At 42.0% G+C, this 14277-nt stretch overlaps 1 long non-coding RNA gene across 1 annotated transcript; it reads left to right on the top strand.

The window, feature by feature from the left end:
• The first annotated feature begins 3143 nt into the window (after nucleotides 1–3143).
• On the top strand, nucleotides 3144–13071 carry LOC120093110 (sperm motility kinase X-like). The gene is made up of 5 exons (XR_010059336.1): nucleotides 3144–3313; nucleotides 6309–6400; nucleotides 7407–9151; nucleotides 9603–9773; nucleotides 12579–13071. It is a non-coding gene; the product is annotated as a sperm motility kinase X-like (long non-coding RNA).
• Nucleotides 13072–14277: the final 1206 nt, after the last annotated feature.

Raw genomic sequence — 14277 nt, 5'->3', positions numbered from 1 at the left:
GTTTGCTGGGCAAACATAAATCTGAGTTTAAATCTCCATAAAAAGCACATCTGACTATATATGTGCCTCTAAACCAAGCCTTGAGAGCTGCAGACACAATATTGGTGCTGGCATGCCAACCTAGCTTCAAGTTCAGACACCATCTCAAAGGACTAAGCAGGACAATGATAGAGCAGGACACCCGAACTCCTCCTCTAGACTGTGCATGCCAACAAATGCTTACAACCAAGTACACACACAGACACACACACACACACACAGACACACACACTCTCACACACACGCATGCACACACACACGCACAAAATATTTTTTGAAGAGTATAGAAGACAATGTTAACATAACTAAGTTAAAGAGAGGAGCCAAGAAAACACCCGGTGTAGTCTCAGAGTGTCTCCTCAACACACCATAGGGCAAAGACATCATGTCTGGATTTAGCCCCCTTTACCAAACTCACTCCAGAGAGCTGCTGCAATCCTCCAGCCACAAGACGATGCAACAAAAGGCACAGCCCACAAGTTAATGTACTGGCTGACTGGCCTGTGGCATTTTGTTGTAACCCATGAGTCTCATGCAACAACCTCAAAGCCACAGTGTCATGCTCTCTCACTGAAGCTCAGGCTTGCTGGCAGCTCCTGCTGAGACTAGTTTTCTGTTCTTTGATATTTCATGAGTGATAACTAATTCATGCTCGTCTATAACACACAGAGAGGCTGCATGCAAAACTCCTACCTTAGGTTGGCCTCCTGAGCTGTTCAATAAGTTGCAAAATACTGTTATGACTGAACATCTCACAATCCTTTGAGTTTCCCTCAGATGATGATGTGAGTTTGGCAATCTCAAACATATGATTTCCTTGTTCTTTTACCAATAAAATGAATTATAGTTATATCAGATGTCTTTATACTATGTACCCCAAAACAAAAGTATACAGAAGAGACAAATACCCACGTTTTACATAAGTAACAATGCAGATGCTTCTGAAAAGCCTGACTTTTACAGAAAGGACATCTTTACTATTGGTGACTTTTGAAAATGTTTTGAAAAGAAATATTTGAACAAAAGATTCTTTTTTTTAAAGATTTATTTATTATTTTATGTATGTGAGTACACTGTCCTCACATACACCAGAAGAGGGCATTGAATCCCATTACAGATGGTTGTGAGCCACCATGTTGTTTCTGGGATTTGAACTCAGGACCTCTGGAAGAGCAGTCAGTGCTCTTAACCACTGAGCCATCTCTCCAGCCCCTGAACAAAAGATTCTTAATTTGTTTTTTCTACTATTTTTTAAAATCACTTTATATTACTTTCACTTTTATATTGTATCTTATTGAATATGATTAAATAAACTTTCTCACACTTTGTCCTTTTCATTGGAAGTCTTCTTTGAAGACCTACAAAAATATAGAATGCTTTCCGATGAATATTAAATTTGTAAAATAAAACACAAAAATGTTTATTTCTCCTATTCATAAAATTTAAAAGCTTTTAAAAATAAAATAATAATCTCCAAAAGAAAGATGCTGTAGACAAGAAGAGGAACATGAATGTATAATGAGGACCATGACTGCAATCATAAAAAGATTGAAATTAAGACTGGAACAGTGCTCTGGTTAACAGCAGGCACTGCTTTTCACAGTGGCCAGAACCCATGCTGTGTGTCTCACAAACAACTCTAACTCTAGCTCCAGAGACACTGTAAAACCTGTGGCTTCCACCACCAACTCTAGTCATGTCTACATACGACTACAAGCACAAACATGTACATGTAATTTAAATAATGATGATCTTATTAACATTTTTTAAAAATAATATATTTTGTTGAAATATTATAAGCGTTAAAACAAGGGAAAATGTCCTCATTTGTTTGATAGAAGCAAATACACTAACATCTCCATTGTCATTTCCAGTAAGAACTTGGAATGAGGTAGACACAAACTGTGCCAAGACTTTAAATCCAGAAGTGTTCAAAACACAATACAGAGCTAAGATCACAAAAGGGGTCAAGGGAGCTCCAGTGGCCCAAACCTGCCCAGGGAAGACTTGAGGAGTTGCTTTAGCCTGGAAATGTACACTAAATCTTCATTTATGTCTTCACAGTTTTGGTTGGTGTTCGGTTGAGAACTTTTGCTCTATTTATCAAATCTTGGCAAGGAAAAGCTTATTTTGTTTAACAAACCATGTGTGCCTCTGCCTTCAGGATTGAGGATTCTAAGATGACTACTGATCAGTTACTATCTCTATCATTTAGAAACTATCAATCCTAGCTTTCTGTCTGGTGAGAAACTGGATGAAGACTCTATGGGAAAAACATGGGAAAGTCTCACCCCTAGGGGTGGTAGTCACAGTGCAGTTTGGTCAAAGTATGCCAGGGTCAGTGAGAAGTTAACATTTTATTCTTATGTGAGTCCAAGAAAAAGATCCATTTTTCTCAAGTGCAGATGGGATAGCTTCCACAAACCAACAGTTTTACAGAATGTTAGGGTCTAAGTGAAAAATGAACCAGGTCATCCATTGACTAATACATGAATGTTAGTGTGTGCCCTTTAGCTTGAGTCATATTGAAAGCAAGCTGGAGTAATTTGGGAAAAAACTGAATTGAGTTTAGGTAAGGTCATGGAACCTTGTAATTGATTGATGACATAGAGTATAAGGTCATGGCTCTATATATGTACGTAACTGTATGATATTACAAACAATAAAGCAAACTAATACACTGTCCATAAACCAGTGTTGGATATCAGTTGTGAATCGTTTATTATAATTCATATGATACCACTCATTATTTTTAAAGTAGAAAGAAGCTTTATTGGGCTTTGGATATCTACTATCAAGAGAGGATCCTGTGCTTGAACATTGGTCTCTGGCATGTGACCCTGTTTTCTGAGGTTGTAGAAAATCTGAAAAACATAACCTAGCAGAAAGAAGTAGGTCATAGGAGATATAGGGACTGCTAACTGGGTGTAACCATTTTCCTCAAGTCTCTACTGCCTCACTGACCTTAATCCTTTCCTGTCTGGAGGACAGAAAATAAAGAAAACCAGTGGACTGTGCCCAGGCCTCATTGGTCCATTTCAGCTCTGACCTCAAAAGGAACCATTGTGAGGTCATTTACTTCCTTAGTTACTGAAAACATATCCTGTCTGTATAGGGCATTAGCTGTTGGTTGGTGGCTGGGTTGGTTGGTTGGTTTGGTTGGTTGGTTGGTTGGTTGGTTGGTTGGATGGTTGGTTGGTTGGTTGGACAGCAATTGCTTTTATTCAGTTAGCCACTGAACTTGGATATTCATGAATTGTTGAATCTGAACACAGTGAGTTTTTCTCTATATTCCTATATCTCACTTTAGACTTGTTGTCTGTATTTAAACTAAGTCTCTCTTCCTCTATATTTTTGTTTGAATATTGAATAGGAGAATTTTTCTTTGTTGATTTGATTTATCACTCGATTTTACATCGTCGTATTTTACATGTATTTATTCCATGAACTAATTTTGAACAATAGTTTATGATAACTACACAGCACGAACAATCTCCTAATGGCATTTCCAGACATGTACATGAAGAACTTTGACCATATTCCCATGATCACACTTTCCCTGGCTTGTCCCTTTCAGGTTCCTGAGTTTTTCCCTTTTAGTTTGTTCCCTTTCTTTCCAAGTACTGGCCCAATTGTTTCAAGTTCTCCTACTCAGAGGACTGATAGGCTACATTGGGTGGTCTATTAAGGAAAGGCACCAACAGGTCTCTGTGATTTAGCAGGAAGCCTCCCCCTAGCGGGTTAACTTTGGATCTTCCTTGCAGTGCAAAAGTCATGACCCTATGCAATCTACATGCTTAGATCCTAATTTTTTGACGATAACTATGAAAGTAGGTATCTGAATAGAATTCAAGGACAGACTAGATATAAGTCTAAGAAGATCCAGTTTTATACTGCCAAGAAGAACTTTCCAAAGTGAGACAAATGATACTATGACCCTTCATTTACCTGGGTCATTCTGTTGGCAGCTGTCATTCCATTGAATTGCTATCTTCTATCTTCAGGAGAATAAATGTGACTCTGAAGCTAGTGTGGTACCAGGCACAGGAGGTCGGGCCAATAATGAACTTGAAGCACAGGAACAAGCATGGGCCTTTGAGTCTTGCTGGCAAAACAGCTTAAAGTACATGTCCAGGAAAAAAAGTACCTAGTGCTGGAATGATCTGCCCAGCATTCCACTGGACTCACTCAAACAACATTTAGAGAAAGAGAGGGAATTTTATATTGACAATGTGCCTCTCCAAATTTCCAAACCTAGGCTTGAATAAAACTCCTTCCACCATTCCTATAGTTTTTATCTGTTAGTGGAATGGGAGTGCAGAACAGAACCTTCATAGTCAAGCAACAAAGAGCCTTTCAGGATCCTTTTTGCTTTCCATGACATTGCTGAGGAAGGAGGGTTGTATTCCCTGGGACATTCAAAAATCTAACATCTGATTAGAGACCTAACAAGTAGGACTTTGAAGCCCATGGCTGGACCATACCTGTACCTCTGTTTCATTGTTTGAAGGTTTAGCTTGTTAGCATTCCTAGGAAATGCTTTGTGTGCAATGTGTACACATGTGGTGCTTCTACATGCCAATGAACATTTCAAGAGGGAATGTCCTTCCTTGACCTCTGCTAAACTGCAGTCCTTTTCCTTTGGCATCTGTCATGGAGTTGGTTCGTAGTGAGTCCTGTCAGATTCCTTTAATGTGTAAAACTGATGAGTTGTGGTGAGAGGGGATAGCAGCATACATTCAAACACATGCAAATGGCCGACAAAAGCCCTTGCACCTCTGTCCTTAATGTCATAATCTCATGTGTAAGCCCAATGGGTCTAAAGTTACTTTCTAGAGCTTTGGGAACATAGATCAAGCAAAAATGCATAGCAGCCACTTCTTTCTTTCATTTCGCATGTGTGTTTTTGTTCCATGAGACAGACGCTCCTGGAGCACAGGCTGGAATCATCATTTCCGAGTAGCCAAATATTACTTGAAGTGATGATCTTCCTCCTCCACTTTCACAAATTTTATAATTAACATGGGCTCATCTTTATGAGACTATCCTGACTTTAACTTTGTCCTATGTCTGTCAGAGGACCCTGAGGAACTCTCATCACTCTGGGTCCAGGTAGCTTACCCAAGTCTAGATTTTTCCTATCTGACTGTTTTGTGCCAATTCCTATGTCAACCTTCAACCCCAATTCAACAGCAGTAAGATGTGGATATACTAGAAACTGCTACAGGGCACAACATGTCAGCTTCACCAAAGATACACTGATCTCATACTTTTTCTTGACCCTCTGGGAATTCATTCACAGGGCCAGTTAGAATTAGAAAGCAGCCTTGGTACATAATTAATTTGTTGGGTATTGTCCTTGCCTTGCTAACATCCTGATGCACAAGTAATCAACTTCTGTTGTTTTGAAGGTCAAACACAAGGCATTTTCTTTGAGAGCAGAAGGACCCAGAGTTCCAGAATAAGGCACCATCTACTACATCAGTTGTTTATAGGTTCCTGGCTTACGGGTGTTTACTTGATCATTTGGAACATATCAGCTCACTGTTTCTAGATCTTGAGCTTTGGTCAGAAGTCTCAAGCCTGAGGGCAGGCAATATGGGATTAATGGTGTCATATTCCTTTCAGCCCCACAAATGGTAGTCTCATGCCCAGGGGTGCAATGAATAATAGCATTTTGTCACAACAATCAAGGTAGTCGGGACTTACAATCCTTTAGCAACCACTTGTCGGAGTTCAAAAAGTAAATAAAATACATTGAATATGGACATGAATTATTACAAACTTATGAAGTCTGGGGTCCATGTGAAAAGCAAGACAATGTCCATCAACTAAGATTGAATATCAGAATGTATAAAAAACTGGAATGCCAAAGCTCTGGCGTCCATTGTCATTCTCAGGATTCCTTGTTTGATTATTAATGACAAAAGTGTCCTTGTTAAAGATGGAGTGTTAAGTGTTTGAACATTGTTCCCATTAGGTGGTGCAATTTGGGGTCAATTATGGTCCTTGGGCAGGGGTACAAGTAGGAAGAAATGGGTCACTGGTTAACACTGGGGACAGACTCTTGAGTCAAACCTGCCCTCTAGTTCTCCAATGACCAAGACTAGCCTTCCTGTCCATGGAGACAGAAGCAGAGGTGAAGCAATGGACCGTGCCTAGCCACAGTGTTGGCTGCTCTTTGCTCTCACCTCCCAAGGAACCCTGTGACAATGGATACACACCTGTCTACTTACAGCTCTGATTGAGGCTGCATTCTGTCCTTACAGGTACAGAAGCTGTTGCTTGGCTGGAAAGAAATTAGAGTTTGAAGACACAGAAATTAGACTTGGACATTCAGGAGCTGTTGGATCCTGACATAGTAAGTTTCTCTAACTTTGGACACTTCAACTTGCTCTTTTTGGCTTTGGTTTCTGTATTTGCTGGCTTGAGTTATGCATTTACATTTCCATGTTTTTTATTATCTTCTATTTCACGTTTTATTAAATTATGTTTGCTATGTTAGAGTATTCTATTTTTTCACTTCATATGTATGAAAATTTTGCGTCCACATATTTCTTGAGTACCATATCCCAGATGCATTCTGCGGAGGTCAGAAGAGGGAGTCAGGTTTTCTGGGTCTGGAGTTACAGGTGGTTGTGAGTCTCTCATACCATCCCTAGGATTGGTACAATAACATATTCACATAGCATAACTCAGTTGTGTAAGAAAATAAAATCTCTCTATACCTGTCTATAGTTCCACTTCCCCGAAATCTGATTCCGTTGCTAACCTGACAGCTCATGTTAATAAAATTATATAGAAAGACTTGTATCACTATTTTAAGTGGTGTATACCACCTGTGAGTGTGCTGTATAGGTGCGCTTAGCATCCAGAGATGTCGTAACCCCTGGAGCTGAGGTTAGGGTAGCTGTGGGCACCTGTGTTCTGAGAACCACCTACAGGTCCTCTGCCTGAGTAGCCAAATTTGAGGACTCCAGAAGCAGATCGCCATCCTGCACAGTATGGGTTTTCGGGGATCCGTTCTCTTTACACCTTCTCTTGAAGCTGATATTCTAGATGCCTCTACTCAAAGAGAATGCTGAGATCAGGAGAGAGGATGGTGAGCGTTTCCAATTTAGTGGCTTTTAGTGTCTAGGATTCTCTCACTTTGCAGTTGGTCCCTGACAACCGCCTCTATGTCATATTTTGCATCTGCTCCTTTGCAGTAGGTCCTTGTCCTTCCCTTCCCAGTATGTAAAGTACATGGCTAGATTGTCTAATGTTTTTCTGAGCTTTTTTTCCTCATCTCTTTAATGTAGGAATTTGAGCGTATCAACATGTTCTGGGGCCTGATTTTAAATGTCTGTTTTATTTCTCATTGCAAGTTTCGTTCTAGCAATATAAAGGAGGGCCTGATCATAGAGCAGGACCGAGAGAGCCTGGACTCTATCGAGAACTTTACCACTGACTATAAGATCATAAGAACCCTGGGAAGGGGACGATTTTCAGTGGCAAAAATGGCCTACCACGTCCCAACCCTCACCTGTGTAGCTATAAAAGTTCTCAAGAACACCGAGAAGTGCTCCTCAGTGATGAGCAGGGAAGTTGACATTCTAAAGTCCCTGGGCCATCCTCATATCATCAAGGTGGTCGAAGTGGTCCAGACAAGAGAGGCCACCCACCAGGTCATGGAGCATGACTCTCAGGGAGACCTACTGGACCGAATCCGGGAATGTGGATATTTAAAATCGTGGGAGGCCCGAAGAATGTTTAGACAGATATTAGAGGCAGTACAATTCTGCCATGACAATAATATTGTCCACCGAGACATAAAGGCCAACAACATTTTGATAGACGGAAGGTCGAATGCCAAGCTCTGTGATTTTGGCCTAGCTGCTAAAACACTTCCTGGGCAGAAGCTGATTGATTTCTGTGGCACGCTGCCATACTGTGCGCCAGAATTCTTTGAAGCTGAGGAATATGAGGGCCGCCCATTTGACGTATGGAGTGTAGGTGTCGTCCTCTTCTTCATGGTGACTGGGCACTTGCCTTTCCTAGGCAAGTCATTTGCAGAGGTGAGGAGACAAATCATTTCAGCCAATTTCAGCATTCCGCCTCACGTTGCCAACGATATTTTCAATGTTATAGTGGAAATGCTGATGATAAATCCCAGCAGGAGGCCCAGCATCCAGCAAATTATGATGTGCCCCATGATCAAAGACAGCCAGGCCTAATCACCACCGATATCCATACAGACGTTCACAGGAACACCAAGCCCTAGCACCATCAAAGCCATTAGAGTCATGAGGCATACACCTGAGAAAAGCACTGAGTCTCTGATAGACCAAAATATCAACGAGGTGCTGGCAACATACTTGATTCAACAGCACAAGCCACTCAGGAAAGTCTGCACACACCATCAAGTGGAGCCAGGTCTAGAAGATCTTCACTCCTTCCCTCGTTTTCTTAAGAGAAAGGGACCTCTTCTCTCCTCCTTCACCTTGTCCTCACATTCATCCAATATTCGGGAGAAGGAGGATAGGAAGAATTCCAGGAAGGTTGTCAGAAGGCATGATGTGGGCTACCAGCAAACAAGGACCAACACTCTCCACCTCGACCTCCTGGACTGTCCTATAGCTGAAGAGTTCAAGGATAACAGGCTGCAAATCAGGAAGACATTCTCAGACTCCAAGACTGTGTTGTCTTGTAGTCTAACTGAACATATCCAGTCACCTCGACTTCAATACACCTATTCCACTACAGCAGACAGGAATGTGTCCTCCTTCATACCGCCACATGATTTCTGTGCATCACTGCAGAGACCTAAGGGGATAAGCCTTGCACGCTGCTCTGGAGATACCTGGCAGAGAGAGACACTCGTGGACAAAAACACCTTCATCAAGGAAGAGGCCATGGTTCATGAAGATACTGTCACTAGTGGCCAGCCACAAGTTCCTTGCCCAGCTTCCCGTCGGGGATGGCGTCACCACTGGAAGGGGTTTAAAAAGACAATTAGTAGAAGCCTTCGAAACCTGTGCTGCTGTCTGCCACCACCATCGGAAAATCAAGTCTCCTGCAATAACTTGGCTCTCAGGAAGAGAGGAGAACATTGTGTCACCCACAGGACCAGGTGGGTGCATGTCCTCATTCATTTCATCCATATTCCCTCCTGTCCTTTGTGACAAATGACGATGGTCCTTGAGGCACACAGAAACTTGACAAACTGTAACTTCAGAAAGATTAAGTCCATAGAAACCCCTGAAGGGTGATCTGATGCTTCGTGAGTCATAAGGGGAATCAGAGACACTGATTAAAGCAGGACGAGAGGGAGGTGGGGGCATGCCCAAATGGGGCAGAGAGTCCTAAGACAACCAGTGGGATGCTATGGCTCTTTATAGAAAGCACAGGAAGTTCTCTGTTTTTCCTTTTTCTTTTTTTTTTTTTTTTTGAATGCTGGGGACAGAACCCAGGGCCTTGTGCTTGCTAGGCAAGAGCTCTACCACTGAGCTAAATCCCCAACCCCAGTTCTCTGTTTTTCAAAGACACCAAGAGCCTCTTTTCTGTGTCTTTTTCTTTTCAAGTCCTGAAGAACAGCAGCCTCAGCTCCATGGCTTTTAAGCCAGTGGTGGGGGTTGGCCTGGCTGAAGATTATACAATCTCAGAGGAGCCAGGCCAGACATCCAGGTGCCTGTGTGCTTGCAGGCCCCTTCTCCAGAGGAAGAGCTGTGCACACCACAGCAAGGTCTCTCCAGGTAAAACCCCAGGCAGGAAGGCCTGCCTTTTCACTGTGTCTTGCTCAGAAGGGAGGGATGAAGTAGAACAGTGCCCTAAAAGTGTCAGTGGACCAGTAGCCCTCTGCCCTTTCTTCTAGCAGAGGTAAACATCAGAGATTGTTCTGTGGGACTGTACTGTTCTTTGCTTCCTGTTTCTTGCAGAGAACATGGTCTTCATCATGAAGTAGACTTCTCAGAAAAGTCTCCCTAGTCAGCCCATCAGACCTGAGCTAAAATGGGTTCCCAGGTTGAATACGAGGCCTGTATGTCTCCTGTGAAGGGAATCCTCCTGTCACACTCTGACCAGACCCTCACCCATCCCCACTGCCCTGCAAAAGATATCACAGTTTATATTGCTTAAGTCCTCACACCCAACTCAGGGTAAAGCTTACAAAACCCATACTGTGGAGTGACTCCCAAGGCAGCTGTGCCCTCTTTCTCACCAGTTCTGCCCTGTAATTACTCACCTCTCTATGTTTGCTCCCTCAAGGCCAACTTTCAAATGTGTAACAGGATTCCTACCTGTTTCACAGCCTCCTCGAAGGAGGACAGTCAGGTGTTATGAGCAGAGTCAAAAGAATAACTTAATGATGGAGAAGCAAACTGGTGTGGCCCTACCTCATTCCAGCTTCAGGCCTCCACTGGAGTATGCATCCCACTGGATAAATCTACCCAGGCTGCTTCCATTAACCTGAGAATTTGCACACTGCTTTTTTATGCCCAGTTAAACAGCCTTGCAATTCCTTTGTGAGAGCTTCTGGGAAGCTTTCCCTGTCCCTCCTACTGTTACATTTGTTAAGATATCATCTCCTGTGTTCTTTTTAACTAGACTGTATCAACATCTTCCACAGCATGAGGTGTACAGAATACCATATGACTGACATGGAGGGTCCCTCTGACCCAATGTCTCTCTTAATTTGTTCAAAGGACATCAAGGATCCTGGCACAGTAATCCTGCAGTGATATGTACTGAGTTTAACAGCATGTCCCTATAGTTCTCCACCATTGTGATCACATACATATTTCTCATGTGCTTTATCCCCTGAGCTACACGAAATTCTCTTAGGACAGACAATCTTTTCCTCTCTAATTTGAGTGGGAAAGCACATCATATTCCACTCTGGAGCAAGAAGAGCACTATATGAACTCGTGTATCTGAACCCACAACACACAAGTTTGGGAAAGTTCATTAAAGGGGTTCTTTGCTGGCCTCTAGCACTGAACCAGGTTAGCTACTCAGACAAAACCAAGGAAAACCTCTCACAGACACTGGCCAGCCTAGGTTTTAAGAGTTGGCCTCACACCCTGATGATTCCTTGTCATCCATACCCTGATATGTAGAAGCCCTGGTGAGTCTATATCTCTGTCAGTGTGTCTGTCTTTACTTTTACATGAACTACTTCCATGCAGGTGGGTCTCAATGGATGTTTCTTATACTGGACTCCTAGAGAGCCATGTTCCCCTCAGGATGGCCTTAAGTGGAAAACACAAAATAGAAATATCAAGTATAAATCCCAATTGATGGAAATAGATTCACAAAATTAAAAACCAACAGATGAAAAACACTAACCACTCCAATAAAAATCCTTAATATATCACTCTTAATTCTAACAGACTCACAGGTGTATGCTAAGGGAACATATTCCATGTACAATAGACAGAAGAAACTGGTTCTTATTTTCTGATATGTTTATGTAAATTAAGCATACTTTCATTTTTTTCTGACATTTTTTTTCCTATTTTGGAATAGTGTTGCTATGCCGGTTTTAGTGTTCACACAGTCAAACCTAAAATTCAGAGAGAATACCACTCGGGATAGAATGAAAGCCCAGGCTACCTTTGTCTTCCTCTTGATCTTGCTGCCTCTGTTCCTCCTTTAGTGTAATGCTATGCTGCGAACATTTCTGTTTTCATCAAGGTCTCTTAAATCCCAACAGGCCACCTTGTAGCTAAAGATTACCTTGAGCACGATCCTCTTCTTCCTGTCTCTAATTCTGCAATGTAGAAGTTTCAGTTCTGAGCCACTCTACCCTGTCAAGTAACACAACTTCAAGGCCAGTATAGGCAAGAGGAAGTACCAGGCTGAGTGCAATCCTGTCAGAAAAAGGACATTCTAAATATTTTTACCTGGCAGATCTGGTCTCTGCATCTGGGGAGATGGATGTTGGGTAAAGTGTCACAGTGCAACAAAAGGACTCTGGAAATCAGACAAGGAAGAATCATGGTGTCATCTTAGGCCTTGAGGTTAACAGAGGCAGGTGTGGCAGATTGATGAGCTGAGATTACTGACATATTACTCTGTCTCAATATTGAGGTAAAAAAGCATTTGATGATTATTCCTGGCCTTCAGGTATGAGGACAGACAGACAGACACCAACACACAAACACACACACACACACACACACACACACACACACACACACACACAAAGAGAGAGAGAGAGAGAGAGAGAGAGAGAGAGAGAGACAGAGAGACAGAGAGACAGAGAGAGAAAGGGAGAGAGAGAGAGAGAGAGAGAGAGGCAGAGAGACAGAGAGAGACAGAGAGAGAAAAGGAGAGAGGGGGGGTAACTCTGAAGTAATGTATGTATCATGCACACATTAACTCTTTATACATCTATCTAGACTTTTCCAAGTATGGACTGTCTAAATTTTATAGTCATGTCTGTCTATTTCTTGGCCAGTGAACATAAACCTAAGTCCCGTGGCAAAAAACGTACTAGGGTTTTCTAGTGATGAATATTATTTTCTTTCTCTTGTTTAACTCCAGTTCTCTTTATGCAGTCCAGGCAGCCAATGACTTTTGATCCTGCTGGACAACGGACTGGACACAATGAGTGGCCTGATGAGTGGACCGTTGGACCATTTGGGACTCACCTGGACTAAAATCCATGTATAACAAAAGGGTCTCCAACATCCTGCTCCTTCCACTAGGAGGGCAGATGAAAGGAAGATGCTCCAAGATATAGATTTCTTCCGGCTTTTTTTTTCTCTGTGTTTTCTTTTGAAGATTGTAAGGTTTGCTTTTTATTCCTCTTATTTGTATATAATTTTGTTCATACATTTGTATTTATCTAATATTTTAATGTTTTAATTGAAACAGTGACATCACCTCCCTCTTTTGTACCTCCTCTCCAAACTCTCCCAGCTATCCTATATCAAACTTTTCTCATGCCTTCACTCTTAAGTTTATAGACTCCTTTATGTGCTTAAATTTGTTATATATTTTTACATATCTTGTGTATCCAGAAATAAATATAAATGTACCTGCAGAGCCCATATTTGTTGCTTGTGTATATATTTGTTCAAGACTGACTACTCTATATTTGACAACATGGTACTTTCTATTTTTACCTTTTGATATTTTCTCTTCCCAATCTTAAAATTCTTTTTCTGTCTAATGGTTTCTTGCCACTTTTATTTAACCTAAATTATTTATTTCCTTCTTTTGCCTCCTTTCTATACTCCCCCCATCTTTGATTCTACTACAACAAAGACCACTGCCTGTGGGAAGGACTCACTCTTGAAAGGCCAGAGGTGTGGGTCAATTGAAGACCAGTGGGAAAGTTCCACTGCCAACCTTCAAGCACAATGACCCCTCCCTTCCAGGTAATAGTCAGATCCCACAGAACTGCAAGCCAAACTGTTAAACAAAGCTACCTGTGATTTCCAACTCACCTCTCCTTCCCCTCTGGAAAAGCAGGAATGGTTCACTGATTACTAGTCAGTAGGAGGTCACTTCGCCCCATCAATAATACCCTGCCTAGTTACCAACTGCTTGAATTCTGCCCCATCTCTTAGCAAGGTATATAACTGCCTGTCAGAATCTGCCCAGGGTCATCTCCCTTTAAGGAGGAAGGCCTCAATAAGGCAGAATTAAACTCCTCTTGCTATTGTATAGATCACTGTCTCCATGAATCTCAATCAAGAGGTCCTGGAATCGGTTCAGTTTGAACCTCACATTGGTGCATACATCTGGAAACTTGCTTCTTCTGTGGGACCCATGGGAGAGTGGTGAAAGGGAGGAGTGGCAGTTACAACTAGGTACTGAGGTTGACTTCTCTGTGCTCTCTCTATCTAGCTTCATAGTGTTCTGCTTTTGACTTCTTTCTTTCTTGCAAGCATCAGGAGGGCTCACAGAGGCTAGGTAACAGGGCTTTGACCTGTGCAGAGGCCAGCAATGTCAGAGAACTTTGATCCAGTGTGACGCCAGCAAATTCACCAGAACCTGTGTTCATCTCACATCTGGCAGGAGCAGATAGCCTGCTTTATCACATCCACAGCAGTGATGGTTTGGTCTGTGTACTTTGCCCTTGAAAAGGGACACTTGGTTTGTGTGTTTATTGTTCTTTTTGTGCATTCAGTTTTCATGTTTTGGACTTGGACTGATGAAAATTTTGGACATGGGACGAATTGTTTTCTTACCTTAATCTTATTCTGAGTCATTTTCAAGAATTTAGGATTAAGGACCACTTAATGAAAC

Source organism: Rattus norvegicus, chromosome 17 (genome assembly GCF_036323735.1).
Source record: "Rattus norvegicus strain BN/NHsdMcwi chromosome 17, GRCr8, whole genome shotgun sequence".
Lineage (NCBI taxonomy): Eukaryota > Metazoa > Chordata > Mammalia > Rodentia > Muridae > Rattus > Rattus norvegicus.
Note: the sequence above shows the minus strand (reverse complement) of the source record. Positions and strands in the feature narration are given on the sequence as shown.